A 16138-nucleotide genomic window follows, 5' to 3' on the forward strand; every position below is an offset into this window, starting at 1 on the left:
AAATATAAATTATACTGTCACTGAACAGCTTTATTTATCTATTTGTTTTAACAGAAGTCCCATGAAAACGTAAGCTGCGTAAACAAGTTCTAAAGTTACAACTTGTTACATATCTGCATTTAGGGAGTCCCACAGGAGGGTTGTAATTTGATTACTCCTCCCTCTAAGATTTTCTTCTCTCCTTGATTTTGAAAAATATTTTTTTTTGCATTTTAATTGAAATTTTTGTTTTTTTTATCTTCACTGAAAAAATATTGAAACAGCAACAAAATTGCCCCCCTGGAGTTTGTGTAATTCTTCCCCATGCACTTCCATAAATTAACGTCATTTGTGAGTTCAGATCCTTTTTTTAAGTAAATTTTTCATTTTGTTTCATTTAATTTCAGAAACCCAATGATTGCCATGAGGAGGATTTTCCATGGGGTGGGAAGTTTCCGGTGTGAACTTAAAAAGGGGAATTTTATATGGGAGAATTTAATAGAACTATACAAAATTGTTCCTACTTTTCCTTTGCTGGTTCAATTTCATATCTAAAAATGTTCCAGGGTAATTGTCCGGGAAATTTTTCACTCAGAGAAGTTAGAATTGTCAGGGGGATTTTTTCGTGGGAGGGAGGGAATTTCCGCAGGAGAAACTCTCTAAGGAGGAACTTTCCACTGATAAAACTCTTCATGGGAGAATTTTCTGCGAGAGAAACTTTCCATTGGGAGAAAGGAATTTCCAGGAAAAATTCCCATCTAGGGGTTTTTCCGCCATGATTTGAAAATAGATTAGAATTTAAATGAAAAACGAGTCTTTTGTTTTAAAAAGTAGAGTTGTGAGAAAGAGTCAAACTTAAGCACAAAGAGCGGGCCGTTGAGAAGGGGACAATCCCTTTCATATACAGAATAATTTCTGTTTTAGGTTTTAATGTGGCTCCTGACTTTCAGTAAAAAGAAAACTTGTTTTTTTATATTTTATTTTCTGAACGTTTTTGAATTAATCCAGGTTTTGATTTTGGCTCACCGTACATGAATAATTAAAACGAAATTTGCACATTAAATTTACTTTTTTGGCTGAATGACTTTCTCAAAAAAGGGGCGGGGGAGGGGGCCTAGTTGTCCTCCAATTTTTTTTTGGTTACTTAAAAAGGCCACTAGAACTTTTAGTTTTATTTACGAACGTTTTTATTAGTAATAAATATACGTAACCTACAAATTAACTTACGTAACGGACTTATATATTTTTATTACGTATAAAATGGGGTTCGCCCCCTCGTCAATACCTCGCTCTTTACACTAGAGTTTGAACTTTGTTCCGATTCCTTAAGAATGACCCATGAATCACAAAGGCCGTTTAATTAGATTTAAATAAAAAAAAACTAGTTTTTTAACTGAAAGTAAGGAGCGACATTAAAACTTAAAAAGAACAGAAATTACTCCGTATATGAAATGGGTTGTCTCCTCCGCAGTCCCTCGCTCTTTACGCTAAAGTTTGACTCTTTGCCACAATTCTACTTTTTAAAACAACTAAAAACTTTCAAACAGTTCGTGGTAACGAACTGTAGTAAGGAGCGATCCGGCTCAATAGTAACCAAAACTCTAAAAAATTGAATTTCGATATAAATAGCTACATCAAAAGAATCGCATTTTAATGCTGATTTTAAATATATAAGTTTCATCAAGTTTAGTCTTAGCCATCAAAAGTTATGAACCTGAGAAAATTTGCCTTATTTAGGAAAATAGGGGGAAACACCCCTTAAAAGTCGTAGGATCTTAACGAAAATGAGACCATCAGATTCAGCGTATCAGAGAACCCTACTGTAGAAGTTTCAAGCTCCTATCTACAAAAATGTGGAATTTTGCATTTATGTGCGGAGAGCCAAAATCAAACATGCATTAATTCAAAAACGTTCAGAAATTAAATAAAAAAAACTAGTTTTTTTAACTGAAAGTAAGGAGCGACATTAAAACTTAAAACGAACAGAAATTACTCCGTATATGAAATGGGTTGTCTCCCCCGCAGTCCCACGCTCTTTACGCTAAAGTTTTTAGTTGTTTTAAAAAGTAGAATTGTGGCAAAGAGTCAAACTTTAGCGTAAAGAGCGTGGGACTGCGGAGGAGACAACCCATTTCATATATGGAGTAATTTCTGTTCGTTTTAAGTTTTAATGTCGCTCCTTACTTTCAGTTAAAAAAAATATTTTTTTTTATTTTGAACGTTTTTGAATTAATGCATGTTTGATTTTGGCTCTCCGCACATAAATTATTGAAATGAAATTAGTATATTAATTTTTTTTTGGCTAAATGGCTTTCTCTTAGTTTTGATCAGACGATTTTGAGAAATACGGGGTGGGGAAGGAGGCCTAGCTGCCCTCCAATTTTTCGGTTACTTAAAAAGGCTACTAGAACTTTTAATATTCAACGAACGTTTTTATTATGTGTACGAGGGGGTTTGTACCCTCGTTAATACCTCGCTCTTTACACTAAATGGTAAGTTTTGTCCCAATTCTTTAAGAATGACCCCTGAATCAAATAGGCCGTAGAATAAATAGTTGAAATCACTAAAAATATTTTAGCATAAAGAGCGAGGTATTTATCTCCTCCTAAATACCTCGCTTTTTATGCTAAAGTATTTTTAGAACCCTACATATGCATAATAATCTCTGTTGTTTTAAATTTCAATGCTATTCCTTACTTTCATTTGAAAAAAAGTTTTCATGTTTATTTTTTCATTGTTTTTTTTTTATAGTAATGCTAGAAAATCCTGCGCCCTTTTCATTGAATTTTTTCCCCCATGGCATATTTCTCCAAGGAAAGATCCTCCCACATAGCCCCCTCCCTCAACCCTACCCCAAAAACCAAAAGAATCCCCCTGAAAACGTCTGTAAACTTCCCAATAACCATTATTATATGTAAACACTGGTTGAAGTTTGTAACTTGCAACCCCTCCCCCAGGGAGTGTGGGGGAGTAAGTCATCCCCAAAAACATACTTATTAAGATTTTCGACTATGCCAAACAAAATGGCTATCTCAAAATTTTGATCCGTTGACTTCGGGAAAAAAATGAGCGTGGGAGGGGGCCTAGATGCCCTCCGATTTTTTCGGTCACTTAAAAAGGGCACTAGAACTTTTCATTTCCGTTAGAATGAGCCCTCTTTCGAAACACTCTAGGACCACTTGGTCGATACGATGACACCTGGGAAAAAAAAAAAAAAAAAAAAAACAAACAAACAAACAAATAAACACGCACCCGTGATTTGTCTTCTGGCAAAAAATGCAAAATTCCACATTTTTGTAGATAGGAGCTTGAAACTTCTATAGTAGGGTTCTCTGATACGCTGAATCTGATGGTGTCATTTTCGTTAAGATCCTACGACTTTTAGGGGGTGTTTCCCCCTATTTTCCTAAATAAGGCAAATTTTCTCAGGCTCGTAACTTTTGATGGCTAAGACTAAACTTGATGAAACTTATATATTTAAAATCAGCATTAAAATGCGATTCTTTTGATGTAGCTATTTATATCGGAATTCAATTTTTTAGAGTTTTGGTTACTATTGAGCCGGATCGCTCCTTACTACAGTTCGTTACCACGAACTGTTTGATAGATAGTTCTTTTGAAATTATTACTAAAAATACTTTAGCGTGAAGAGCAAAGGATTGAGGAGGGGACGAACCCCCTCATATACGTAATTTCTGTTCATTTTAGGTTTTAATGTTGCTCTTTACTTTCAGTTAAAAAAAAACTTGTTTTTTTTATTTAATTTCTCGTGGTTTTCAAATAATGCAGGAAAATCCAGCTTCCTCTTCATGGAAATTCTCTTCCACCATGATATATTCCTCCATGGAAAAATCTTCCAACGTAATACCCTCCCTCCGAGCCTCCCACCACCAAAAAAAACCCCTCGTCTGTATACTTTCCAATAACCAATACTATTTGTAAATAATGGGCAATGTTCATAACTGGCACTCCTTCCCCCGTGGACTGTGGGGGATTAAGTCGTCCTCGAAGACATAGTTATTAGATTTTCCAACTATGCTGAACAAAATAGTTATCTCAAAATTTGGATCTGGTGACTTTGGGAGAAAATGAGCGTGGGAGGGGCATAGTTGCCCTCAAATTTTTTTGGTCATTTAAAAAAGTTACTAGAACTTTTAATTTTCGTTAGTGAGCCCGCTTGCGACAATCTAGGACCAATGGGTCGATACGATCACCCCTGGGGAAAAAAACAAATAAAACACGCATCCGTGATCTTTCTTCTGGTAAAAAATACAAAATTCCACATTTTTGCAGATAGGAGGTTGAAACCTCTACAGTAGGGTTCTCCGATACGTTGAAATTGACGGTACGATTTTCATTAAGATTCTATGACTTTTTTTTCTTTTTTTTTTTTCTTCTTTTTCGAAAATAAGGCAAAGATTCTTAGGCTCGTTACTTTCGATGAGTAAGAATAAACTTGATGAAACTTACATATTTAAAATCAGCATAAAAATCCGACTCTTTTGATGTATCTATTGGTGTCAAAATTCCATTTTTTAGTGTTTCGTTTACTATTGAGCCGGGTCGCTTCTTACTTCAGTTCGTTACCAGGAACTGTTTGATATAGAAAAAAATAATAATCACTGAAAGGTAGAACCAATTCTCAGGGGAAAATATTCACATGTTGCTGATTTTGAATAGCCAGAACTAGCCAGTAGGTTATCTTTCTTTATCCTGAGACCAAGTAATTTCAAATCTGGATTTCTATGATATTAATTAATGTAATCGAAGTTTGTTCTTATTGTTTGATTTTATATTACTCAAAGTTTTATGGAAATTGTTCAAAATAAGCTTTAATTACAATTTCCTATTGAACTTTTGCAAAGCCCAGAGTTAATCTGAACAAAAAAACTGATCAGAAATATCGAAATCGATATATCGATTATCGAAAATCAAAATATCGATATATCGTTTAATCAAGATATCACCCAACACTATATAGCTTAATAATGCCCGAGACGCCAGGGTTGCCAAAGGGACACTGTTAGTGCTTTTTTGACACTTTTTCACTCTAGGTGACACCGTGCCACTATTGGGTGAAAAAAGGCAACTTTTTGAAAAAAGGACGCTTTGGCATTTTTTCATAATCAATACCATATGTATTTATTTTCAGTTTTTTTCTTAACTGCAACTGCTTTTAATTTGTGCTTTTCAGGCTCGTTTTGGTCTTAGGGATTTTTTTTTTGTCGTATCCGCACTACTTTCCTTTTCAATAGCGCGAAAATTCAAACATGGTGAAACATGTGACTTGCTCAAGAGAGGTTAGAAAAAAAATTGACGGAACTGAAGCAAGCATATAACTGCTGGTAAGTAAAAGCTTAAGGTGTTTTATGACTTGTAGTCTACAGGAGTATGCAGAGGTAGGACCTGGATAGTAGTTAATAGCAAACTATCTGATTTGCTGCTGCTTAATCATTTTTTGGACGAGGGTGAACCTCAGTTGATTTTCTGGATTAAGACATTAGGCTTTTGGTAAGTATGCAATTTAGGTTCACATGCATTTGAGAGGGTGGACCGTGTCCCATATGGGTACAGTCTAACCCACTAGAAAATTCTCTGGTAACTGTCAAGATCATGTAATACTGTCATAGACTGAACATCACATCCAGTGTACTAAGTGCTAATCAACGAAATGTGCTTTTTTGCCTAAAGTGATGAAAGGATGCAAGAACGGCAGTGAAAAATGTTTTGTTTTACATGCTGTAACCTGGTGGACTGTTTAGAGAAGAAACAGAAGACTATTATTCAAACCAACCAAGCTGGACCTCTGTATAGCGCTTCTGAATTGGAATCCGATTCATTCGGTATCTGCTCACTTTTCGCAAGCCTTCATAACATGAAATGCACCGTATAGGAGATCCAGCACAGTCTTTCCCTTGTAAAAGTCTCTTCATGCTGTCTAGGTTTTTCGGTTTGGTCCATCTTGAGCCGCGAAGATGGCAAAGGCCTAGCTCAAAATATTTCGGATTTGCTTAGACATTTGTTGTGCACCATGCTGCTTTTGGTGAAAAGGATTGTGATTAAATAAGCCTTTCCATTGTCTTTTACAGATGCCGTCGACCTCTTCTCAGAAGAAAGAGAGTAGGCAGAAAGAAACGGTCCTCGAAAAACCATAGCTATTCTTGACACCAAAAAGCCTTTTTCTTTGGTTTTCTGTGCCTTTTCTTTTTTTTAACATTTGATTGAGCACATGTGATATTTGTCTTGTCACTATTTGCAAAAAATTTGACATTTTTTTGTTTTTTGAAGAATAAATCAGCTTTATACAGAACAAGTGATATTTGTCTTGTCATTATGTCTCTCCTTATCAAGTTTGATCTCTTAGTCAATTGATCTCATGAATACATTAATTGTTGGATGAAATAACGCTGTGGTTGTGTATTCTTGCGAGAGCAGCGTTATCAAACGCATTGGCGAAAGCCAGGTGAAAAGGATATGAAGCACGTTCCAAGCCAAGCGCGTTTCACACGCTTTTTGATATCAGTCTGCCGGAAATGGTTGACAAAAATTTTGCAGAAGATATGATATGCTACTGAAGGAAAAAAGGGAGCGAGGGCAATTAAGCTGTGTCGGCAGCGACAGACATCGTACCTGTGGCGTGCTGGCGCAAATCTTTTAAGCCCTGTCTTCATTATGGCGTTTTCCAGCCAAGGCGACTGGGGAGGCTCATAGTGAAGACAGGTTTTCTCGCTGTAAAGAGTAGAAATTTTGGCTGAAAACGTAAAAACTAAACAAACATTTTTTCATTCATCTTAGTTGTGCTCCAACTTTTGTTTACGTTCCTGTAACACCGCAAATGCAGCAAAAATGATTCAGAATCTTCTGCAGTTCCTGAAATAAGACTGCACTTTCGAATTTTTTGCCAAAAACGACGAAAATGAAAACGGTCGTCCAAAAAGCGGCAAAGCCGGCTCTGGTGTCGGAAAAAGCCATAATAAAAACAGGACTTTGCTAAGTTTTCAGAAGAAGAATGACTAGTACAACCGAAGGTTCGAGAGAACCCAAGAAATTGTACTGAATTCTTTTTATTCTTCGTAGGCGATTTGAGGTTTTACATGGAATTTTACTTATTTGAAAAACCGCTTTGCTTTTACTTGAAAAAGAAGAACGTAAATCTGAACCTGGAGTGGCGCGAAAACCATTTAAAGCCTTTTTTTGTCAACTTTTAAAGTAGATTGGCTAATTTTCTACGAGGACACTAAAAGTGTCCCTTCTTTGCTGAATTTAACACTTTAGTTCCAAAAAGTTTTGGCAACCCCGCGAGACGCTCCAGTGTCAACCTAATGATAATAAGATTCAAGATTTATAGGAGACAAGTATTTTTATTGATTTTAACATCACATTCGTACCACTTAAGTCGGAAATTTTAAAGAAAAGAAAACTGTTTGAAAAGCTTATCTAAACAGTAAGTTATAAAACAGTAATAAACTAATAATACGTCTTTATAGCTTTTATTAGGGAAGGAAACCCGCTATTCCAAACTTGCAATTTTTCTGTTAAAAAAATGCTTTAAAAGTTTAAATCTTCAAACTCTGGTCATTATAAAAATTACGTAAAAACAACTCACCAAATTCCATACTGGGTACATTATTGGGATAGAACGGAAAGCAGGTCGTCCGCTGTTGGGGGGTAAGGATGTCATAAAGAAAGATTTAAAGGAAATGGCGACTTCCTGGGAGGATGTAAACAGGGAGGCCATAAATAGATTGGAATGGGAGCGTGCGTAGCTGTGTTGGCCTCAGGCAGCTTTGTGCTGCGGTGAGTGTTAGTAGTAGTAGTAGTGCATTATTGGCACAGTAATCGAGCACCATTTTATTTTTACTCAGTTTAACTTGTGTTGCTGGGGCATAAAACTCTATTTTTCACACCAAGAAATATCTCTGAAGTATTTAGCTATCGTATACATCAGTGCACCGCACTTCCTATAGATCTTTAAAGATGGTTTCGGCAATTGCCGTTCGTACGCTATAAATGAATTAATTAAAAAAGAAAAAAGTTTACAAAATACAAGTATAAGAAAACAAGCAACATTAAAACCCAAAACGAATAGATATTATTCCCTATATGATGGATTTTCCCCCATCCTCAATGTCTCGCTCTTCTTGCTAAATTTTCTTAATACTTTCAAAAATGCTTCTATTCTATTTAAAAGGTCCATGTGCTTCAGGAGTTGTTCTTAAAGAATTGGGACAAAAGATAACTTTAGGATAAAGATCCAGGCATTGATGAGGGGGTGATCACAATTTCTGTTCGTTTTTAGATCTGATGTTGCTTCTTACTTGAAGTTGAAAAACTTGTTTTTATATATATATACTTTCTGATCGTTTTCAAATAAATACCAGGGAATCCGAACCCTCGCCATGAAATTTCCGTCCCTCAACAGATAATTCTTCCATGAAAAGTTCCTCCAACGTAAAATACTCCACCCCCCGACAATTCTATCCTCGCTGAAAATTCCTCTCAGTAATTTTCTGGCAAACGATTTCACCTGAAAAACTCTCATTAGCATGCTTTCATTTGAAAAACACTTTAATTTTTGATCGTTTTTCAAATCATGCCGGAAATCACCTTCAAATTTCACGCTGGAAATTATCCCGGAAATACCCTTACACAGAAAATTTTCCCGAATATCCCTCTCTCCCAGTGGAGAGTTGATCCGAAGGAAAAATTCGTCCATAGAGATTTTTTCCCACGGGAAATCCCCCTGCTGAAGAATGCTCAAGACAATTACAACCCCGCTAAAATTTCCCCCGGGCAGTTATCCAAGCACATCTTCATATGTAAATTTGAGTCGGCAAAGTGAAAGTAAGAAAAACGAAAATAATTTCATATAGGAATTCTGGCTAATACCCCCAGAGTAAAATTTCCCCTGGAAAGGTCATCCCCGGAAACTTCCCTCCCCATGAAAGATTCTCCCACTAATAGTTTCCCCTCTCATATAAAATTACCCCCCCCCAAAAAAAATGTCTATATGCTAACCAATAACAGATATCATATGTAAATAATGGGCGAATTTATACCCTTTCCCCAGGAGCCATTGGGTCATTTTATCCCAAAAGGCATAGTAATTGGACCTTTCAGCTATGCTGAACGAAACAATTATATCAAAATTTTGATCGAGCCGCTTTGGGGAAAACGGAAGAGGAGCTAATTGCCCTCCAGTCTTTTTGATCACTTGAAATGTTCGCCAGAACTTTCAATTTCCTCTCAAATAAACCCTCTCCCGATATTCTAAGGCCATTAGTTCGATACGCCCACCCCTGAAAAAAATTTATAATAGTAATAAACACGCCTTCTTCTGGTTGTGATCTTTCTTCAAGAAAAAAAATACAAAATTTTACATTTATTGCAGATGGAGGCTTGAAATCCCTACAGTAGGGTTCTCTGATACGCTACATCTGATGGTACGGTTTTTTGCACCATTAAGATACCATGACTGTTTGGGCGTGTTTCTCCCCTTTTTTAAAATAAGGCAAATTTTTGCAGGCTCGTAGCTTTTAACTATTTGCACTGAACTTAATGAATTTTATATATTTGGAATCATCATAAAAACTGAATACTTTTGAGGAATCTATTGATATCAAAATTTTGATTTGTAGAGTTTTGATTACTAATTAAGCCGAGTTGCTCCTTAGTTACAGTTAGTTAACACGAACTGTTTGACCAGTTCAACCACGCAAAGCCAAATTGCATCAAAGTTAAAGATAACATTCAGCCAGTTCAGTAAGAACTTGCTGAAATATATCGACTGGGACGATTTAAAAGGATGTGAAATAGCAGGATTTAACAGGAGAACTCAAAGAGTAAAATCTTGTTTTTTTTTTTTTAATTTAAGTAATTTCCTGTAGTTATTATAGGTAATATTTTCAGTTTAGTTACGGCAAAATTGAACTACAAGCAAAAATGGTTCTTTACCTACCAATAACTACCAAGAACTGTTTGATGTCAAATACTTAAGAAAAATATGTACACTAAGTAATCAAAATCCTACCTGCACGCATGGAACGGGGTGGTCAATGCACGAGGATTTCACCATCAATGATGTATTTTCAAGCTATTTATTTGAGTAAGAAAAGTAGGAAATAGCACGCTTGAAGAACCCTTAACTTCCATATAAGAAACATATAAAATGGGCGAAAACAGACTAAATCAATCGAGAGAACTCGTTTATTTTGATGGCACGGCTTCATATCTAGGCTTGACAAAAATGTCAAAAACGACCAATACGATAGGAGAAAGCAGACTTAGACAATGAAACCTCTTTAGTTTGAGGGTATAAAGTGTAAATCCAAGTTTGAAAGAAGTCTGAAAGTCTAAAGTAAAAAAAAATTGTCAAAAATGACAAATAAGGTTAGAGAAAACCTAGATCTCCCTGTGCCTCCAGAGGCACCTAAGGCATCTAAGAAGAGTCTCCAATCGTTTCTGTAACTGGCGGCAGCGATAATGTCTTCCCACTCTGGTTGTAGGGAGGCATGAAGTTGACGCAGGTCGCTGTTGAAGGTCGGACGGAGTGTGTTTTTGGGTCGTTCTCTGCAGCGGGTGCCTTCAGGTAGCCAAAAGAATGCTTGCTTGGACGTTCTGGTGTCGCCCATGTGTAGTATATGGCCTAGGTAGCTCAATCTGCGTCTTCGTATGGTTTTGGTGAGGGATGGCTGGCCCGTGATGTTCCTTATATATGCATTTGTGACTTTCTGGTCCAATGAATACCAACCAGCCTCCGGAGACAAGCGTTTTCGAAGGACTGGATTCTCTTCTCTTGGTCTTGGCTGACATACCAAGTCTCCGATGCGTAGAGGAGGACAGGCTGGACGTTACTGTTGAACAGGCGGAGTTCGAGTCGGAGAGAGAAAGTACTCAATCTCCATACTTTATGAAGCCTGTTGAAGGTGCTGTTAGCCTGACCAATTCGAGCAATGACTTCTTTGGCTGTGGATCCTGTATTTTCGATGGTGCTGCCAAGGTATTTGAAGTTGATTACCTGTTCTACATCGTTGTCGCCGCATTTGATTTTCATATGTGAGTTGCTTGTCGCCATTCCTTTGGTTTTACTGGCATTGACTTTAAGCCCAAATCCACCTGCTTTTTGTTGAATATACGAGAGTAATTCCTAAAGTCGTGTTTTGCAGGTTTCAAGAATTGCAATGTCATCAGCAAAATCCAGGTCACTTTTGCACTAATTCGCTGTAGATGTTGCCATATCACTTCTTGATCGTCTTGGTCTCCGAAAGAGTGCTTCGAACTTTTGCTGATTTCAATGACGAATTCCTACCCAATAGTTTGCTTTTGGAGCTTTTCCAAATCGTATTGAGGTTCCATATTTGAAACCTTTCGCTCGATCCTCCTGACTTTAAGGGAGTTTGATGATTTGTAGTCTTTGGTCTCTGCACCTCTGTATGCAACGTCAGCACCTCTGTATGCTCTCACATGTTGTATACTTGAACGGAACTTGTGGCTAACAAGGCAGTTGTCGATCTGTTTTCTGACTGAACCGTCAGGGGAGGTCCATTTATACTTGTGAACGTGTCTGTGAGGAAAGAGGCTACCACCTATCACCAGATCATTTGCTAGAGCGAAGTAAATCATCATCATTCCGCTTTCGTTTATATATATATATATATATATATATATATATATATATATATATATATATATATTTATACTAGCTGTTGGGGTGGCGCTTCGCGCCACCCCAACACCTAGTTGGTGGGGGCGCTTCGCGGCCCCCCGCGCGAGTAAGTCGTTACGCGCCATTGTAGTTGTGTCCGTGTGTCCCACATGTGAATATAGATAGATATTTATAGATAGGTTTGTAATTTCTCTTTGAGTGTCCCGGTCGTCATTTATATTCCCTGTGTCCCGGTGTCCATGTCGTCATTTGTCAACTTCATGACGACATACAGCTCAATCCTTATAATGACGTCAGTCGACAAACATGACATCAGTCGACACACAAACATGACGCCAGTCGACAGACACACAAACAAACTATATATATATATATATATATATATATATATATATATATACTAGCTGTTGGGGTAAGTCGTTACGCGCCATAATAGTTACGCGCCATTGCAGTTGTGTCCCTATGTCCCACCTTTGAATATAGATAGATATATATATATATATATATATATATATATATATATATATATATATATATATATATATATATATATATATATATATATATATGGTTTTAACTACGTAAAACTTGCGAATATACAACATTCTTTGCTGTCCCATTGTCTTTGCATATAAATAGATTGTCAGGTTTACCGACTCTTGAACATGCAACATATAATGGTCCATGGGAAAACAATCTGTATTCAGATCTATACCTCATGATTCTAATGATTGCCCTTGAGCTTTGTTGATGGTTATTGCTAATCGACCATTCCCTGTCCCGGTGTCCCGGTCGTCATTTATATCCCCCTGTTTCCCCCGGTGTCCCCGTTGTAGTTGTGTCCCTGTGTCCCGGTCGTCATTTATATTCCCTGTGTCCCGGTCGTCATTTGTATCCCGGTGTCCGGTCTGTATATACATTCGTTTTTTAGTTTTGTTTTTCTCCTTTATTTTTTTCCTTTTTTTTTCTTTTTTAGTTTATTTAGATTTTTAGATTTTTTAGTTTTTTTATTAGTTTTTAGTTTTTTTTTCTTTTTAGTTTTTTTGTAGTTTTTACCTTCTTTTTAGTTTTGTTAGTTTTTTTTTTTACTTATGTCCTGGTCGTCATTTATACTCCCTGTGTCCCGGTGCTTTGTTGATTGCTAATCGAACATTCCTTTTGTCCTGGTCGCTTTCTCTTTGAGTGTCGTCATTTATTTTTTTCTTTTTTAGTTCTTTTAGTTTTTACCTTTTTTAGTTTTTTTTAGTTTTTTAGATGAAAATTTTTTTTAGTTTTTTCCTTTTTTTCTTTTTAGTTTTTTATTGGTTTTTACCTTTATTTTAGCTTATTTTTCAGTTTTTTCCTTATTTTTAGTTTTTTTTTTATTTTTTATTTTTTTAGTTTTTTACCTTTTTTTAGTTTTTTTAGTTTTTTTAGTTTTTTAGCTTTTTTACTTTTTTATTAGTTTTTAGTTTTTTTTGTAGTTTTTGCCTTTTTTTAGTTTTTTCAGTTTTTTATTAGTTTTTTATTGGTTTTTACCTTTATTTTAGCTTATTTTTCAGTTTTTTCCTTTTTTTTAGTTTTTTTATAGTTTTTAGTTTTTTTAGTTTTTTACCTTTTTTTAGTTTTTTTAGTTTTTTTTAGTTTTTTAGCTTTTTTATTTTTTTTATTAGTTTTTAGTTTTTTTTGTAGTTTTTGCCTTTTTTTAGTTTTTTTAGTTTTTTAGCTTTTTTATTAGTTTTTAGTTTTTTTTTAGTTTTTGCCTTTTTTTAGTTTTTTTCTTTTTAGTTTTTTTGTAGTTTTTACCTTCTTTTTAGTTTTGTTAGTTTTTTTTTTTACTTATGTCCTGGTCGTCATTTATACTCCCTGTGTCCCGGTGCTTTGTTGATTGCTAATCGAACATTCCTTTTGTCCTGGTCGCTTTCTCTTTGAGTGTCGTCATTTATTTTATTCTTTTTTAGTTCTTTTAGTTTTTACCTTTTTTAGTTTTTTTTAGTTTTTTAGATGAAAATTTTTTTTAGTTTTTTCCTTTTTTTCTTTTTAGTTTTTTATTGGTTTTTACCTTTATTTTAGCTTATTTTTCAGTTTTTTCCTTTTTTTTAGTTTTTTTTATTTTTTATTTTTTTTAGTTTTTTACCTTTTTTTAGTTTTTTTAGTTTTTTAGCTTTTTTACTTTTTTTATTAGTTATTAGTTTTTTTTGTAGTTTTTGCCTTTTTTTAGTTTTTTCAGTTTTTTTTTTAGTTTTTTATTGTTTTTTACCTTTGTTTTAGCTTATTTTTCAGTTTTTCCTTTTTTTTAGTTTTTTTTAGTTTTTAGTTTTTTTAGTTTTTTACCTTTTTTTAGTTTTTTTAGTTTTTTTAGTTTTTTAGCTTTTTTATTTTTTTTATTAGTTTTTAGTTTTTTTTGTAGTTTTTGCCTTTTTTTTAGTTTTTTTAGTTTTTTAGCTTTTTTATTAGTTTTTAGTTTTTTTTGTAGTTTTTGCCTTTTTTTAGTTTTTTTAGTTTTTTAGCTTTTTTATTTTTTTTATTAGTTTTTATTTTTTTTTTGTAGTTTTTGCCTTTTTTTAGTTTTTTCAGTTTTGACGTCACCTGATCCAGTTTTTTCAGGTGACGTCACCTGATCCACACATCCACAGACAGACAACTTATTTATATATATATATATAGATATACATATATATATTGCCATGTCAACCGAGTGCGTGCAGACAATACGATTCATCATTCCCAACAACGGCATGTAGATCTCCGAGAATGCATGTTATATCATGTTTCGGAATGCTGTTTACTACTGACTGAAGAGTTTGATAGAATATTTCTTTGCACTGGATTTCTGTGACGTTTGTAGGAGCATAGCAGACTACTACAGGGAGTTTAGAGTTTCGCCTGGCAACCAGAGAAACGTGCAACGAATATTCTTGACGATACGGGGGCCCAATTTAAGAGAAATATTGAAGTTTCCCTCGTCATCATGAGTGCAACTCCTTTTTCATGCCTACTTTCGGGGCCGCTGTAGAGAATAATGCATCGATTCTCGAGTTGTTTCTCTCCAGATCCAGTACACCTTACTTCGGATAATGCCAAGACATCTAACTGGTACTTTTTCATTCCATGGAGTACTTGTTCAGTCTTCAACAGTTACGACATTGTGCGAACATTCCAGAATCCAAGCTTTAGGTTACTATTCGCTTTCAAAAAACGTATCCGGGGGGTATGCACTCGTTGTCGTCAATAGAGGTTCGGATTCAAGGCTCTTCTTTAACGTTTCAGTTGCAGGAAAGTTCTTCCCAGGGTTCTCCCCTGGTTCCCAGACACGGATTGCAAGTCAATTGCCTGGCCCTCCTCCCTTGCTTAGGCTTGGGACTGGCTGCTGCGATACCCGTATTCTGCACCACAAACATGCGGAGTAGAAAACACACAAGAGGCAAGGAGAAACAGGCAAGAAAAAATAGACCGCACAAATTGGAGGAGCTTATTTAGTTAAACGGCATAGACTATAAATCAAAGCATTCACAGGAATTTCAAAATCAGAGTTAAAAAATTAAAATGTTTAAAATTCGAAAATGACAAACAAGATAGGAGAAAATAGACTGAAGGCATGGATTATAAACCTATGCTGAATAAAAATATAGAAAGTAAAAAGTAAAAAATATACGTCAAATGATAAATTTCACATATGACAAGGAAACAGACTGAGCCAGTCGACAGATTTTGTTTCGTATCAGATCAAGAACTATAAATTTAAGTTTGACAAGATGTTAAACAGCAACTTTTGGATTACTGTAGCCAATATGGAATATTTTATTATAACTAAATTATTTTACTCATCCCAGATATTATGCACAGGTCTTGTAAAATTATTTTAATTCTTAAAAATATCCGATGCAGTTTTCGCTCAACGTCTTCTAGCTACAATAAAAAAGAAATCTATCGCTAATGCTGAATCACTGTCTTCTAAATTATAAAATGCTCAATCCTTTACTATTCAAACATATAAATAAGCTGCAATGTCACCTCATCAACAACTTGATTTTCCCCTTATGAACCTTATAGGCACATTTTCCCCTTATAGGCATGAACGCAGTACTTCTCATATATTGAACAAAGATGACTAAAAAACGAGGTCTCTAGTGCAGGAGCGCCACAAGAAAACTTTCTTTGCGAGTGAACAAGTGCTAACAGCAGCCTATTTATATTAATATTTTAATAAATTTTTAATTTGTTCTTTTTTCCTCAGCGAGAGAGGCCCCAATCGCTAGAAACCGCTTTAATCTAGTGGTGAATTCAGTAGGGTTAAAAAAAAGAAGGATGGGCTGGAAGTAGTCTAGTTAAAAAAAAAAAAAAAAAAAAAAAAAAAAAACACCAGAGGTTGTTTTTGACAGAGCCCATAATCCTGGCTCTAGCATACCTAGGTTAACCAGAAATTTAGACCCGTTTTTTAACTTACAGATTATATTCAGAGCACAGACAGCACTTAACCCCACCTCTTATCGTGATCCCAATAAACTGAAGCTA

The sequence above is a fragment of the Artemia franciscana genome, chromosome 11 (assembly GCF_032884065.1).
Source record: "Artemia franciscana chromosome 11, ASM3288406v1, whole genome shotgun sequence".
Taxonomy (NCBI): Eukaryota; Metazoa; Arthropoda; class Branchiopoda; order Anostraca; family Artemiidae; genus Artemia; species Artemia franciscana.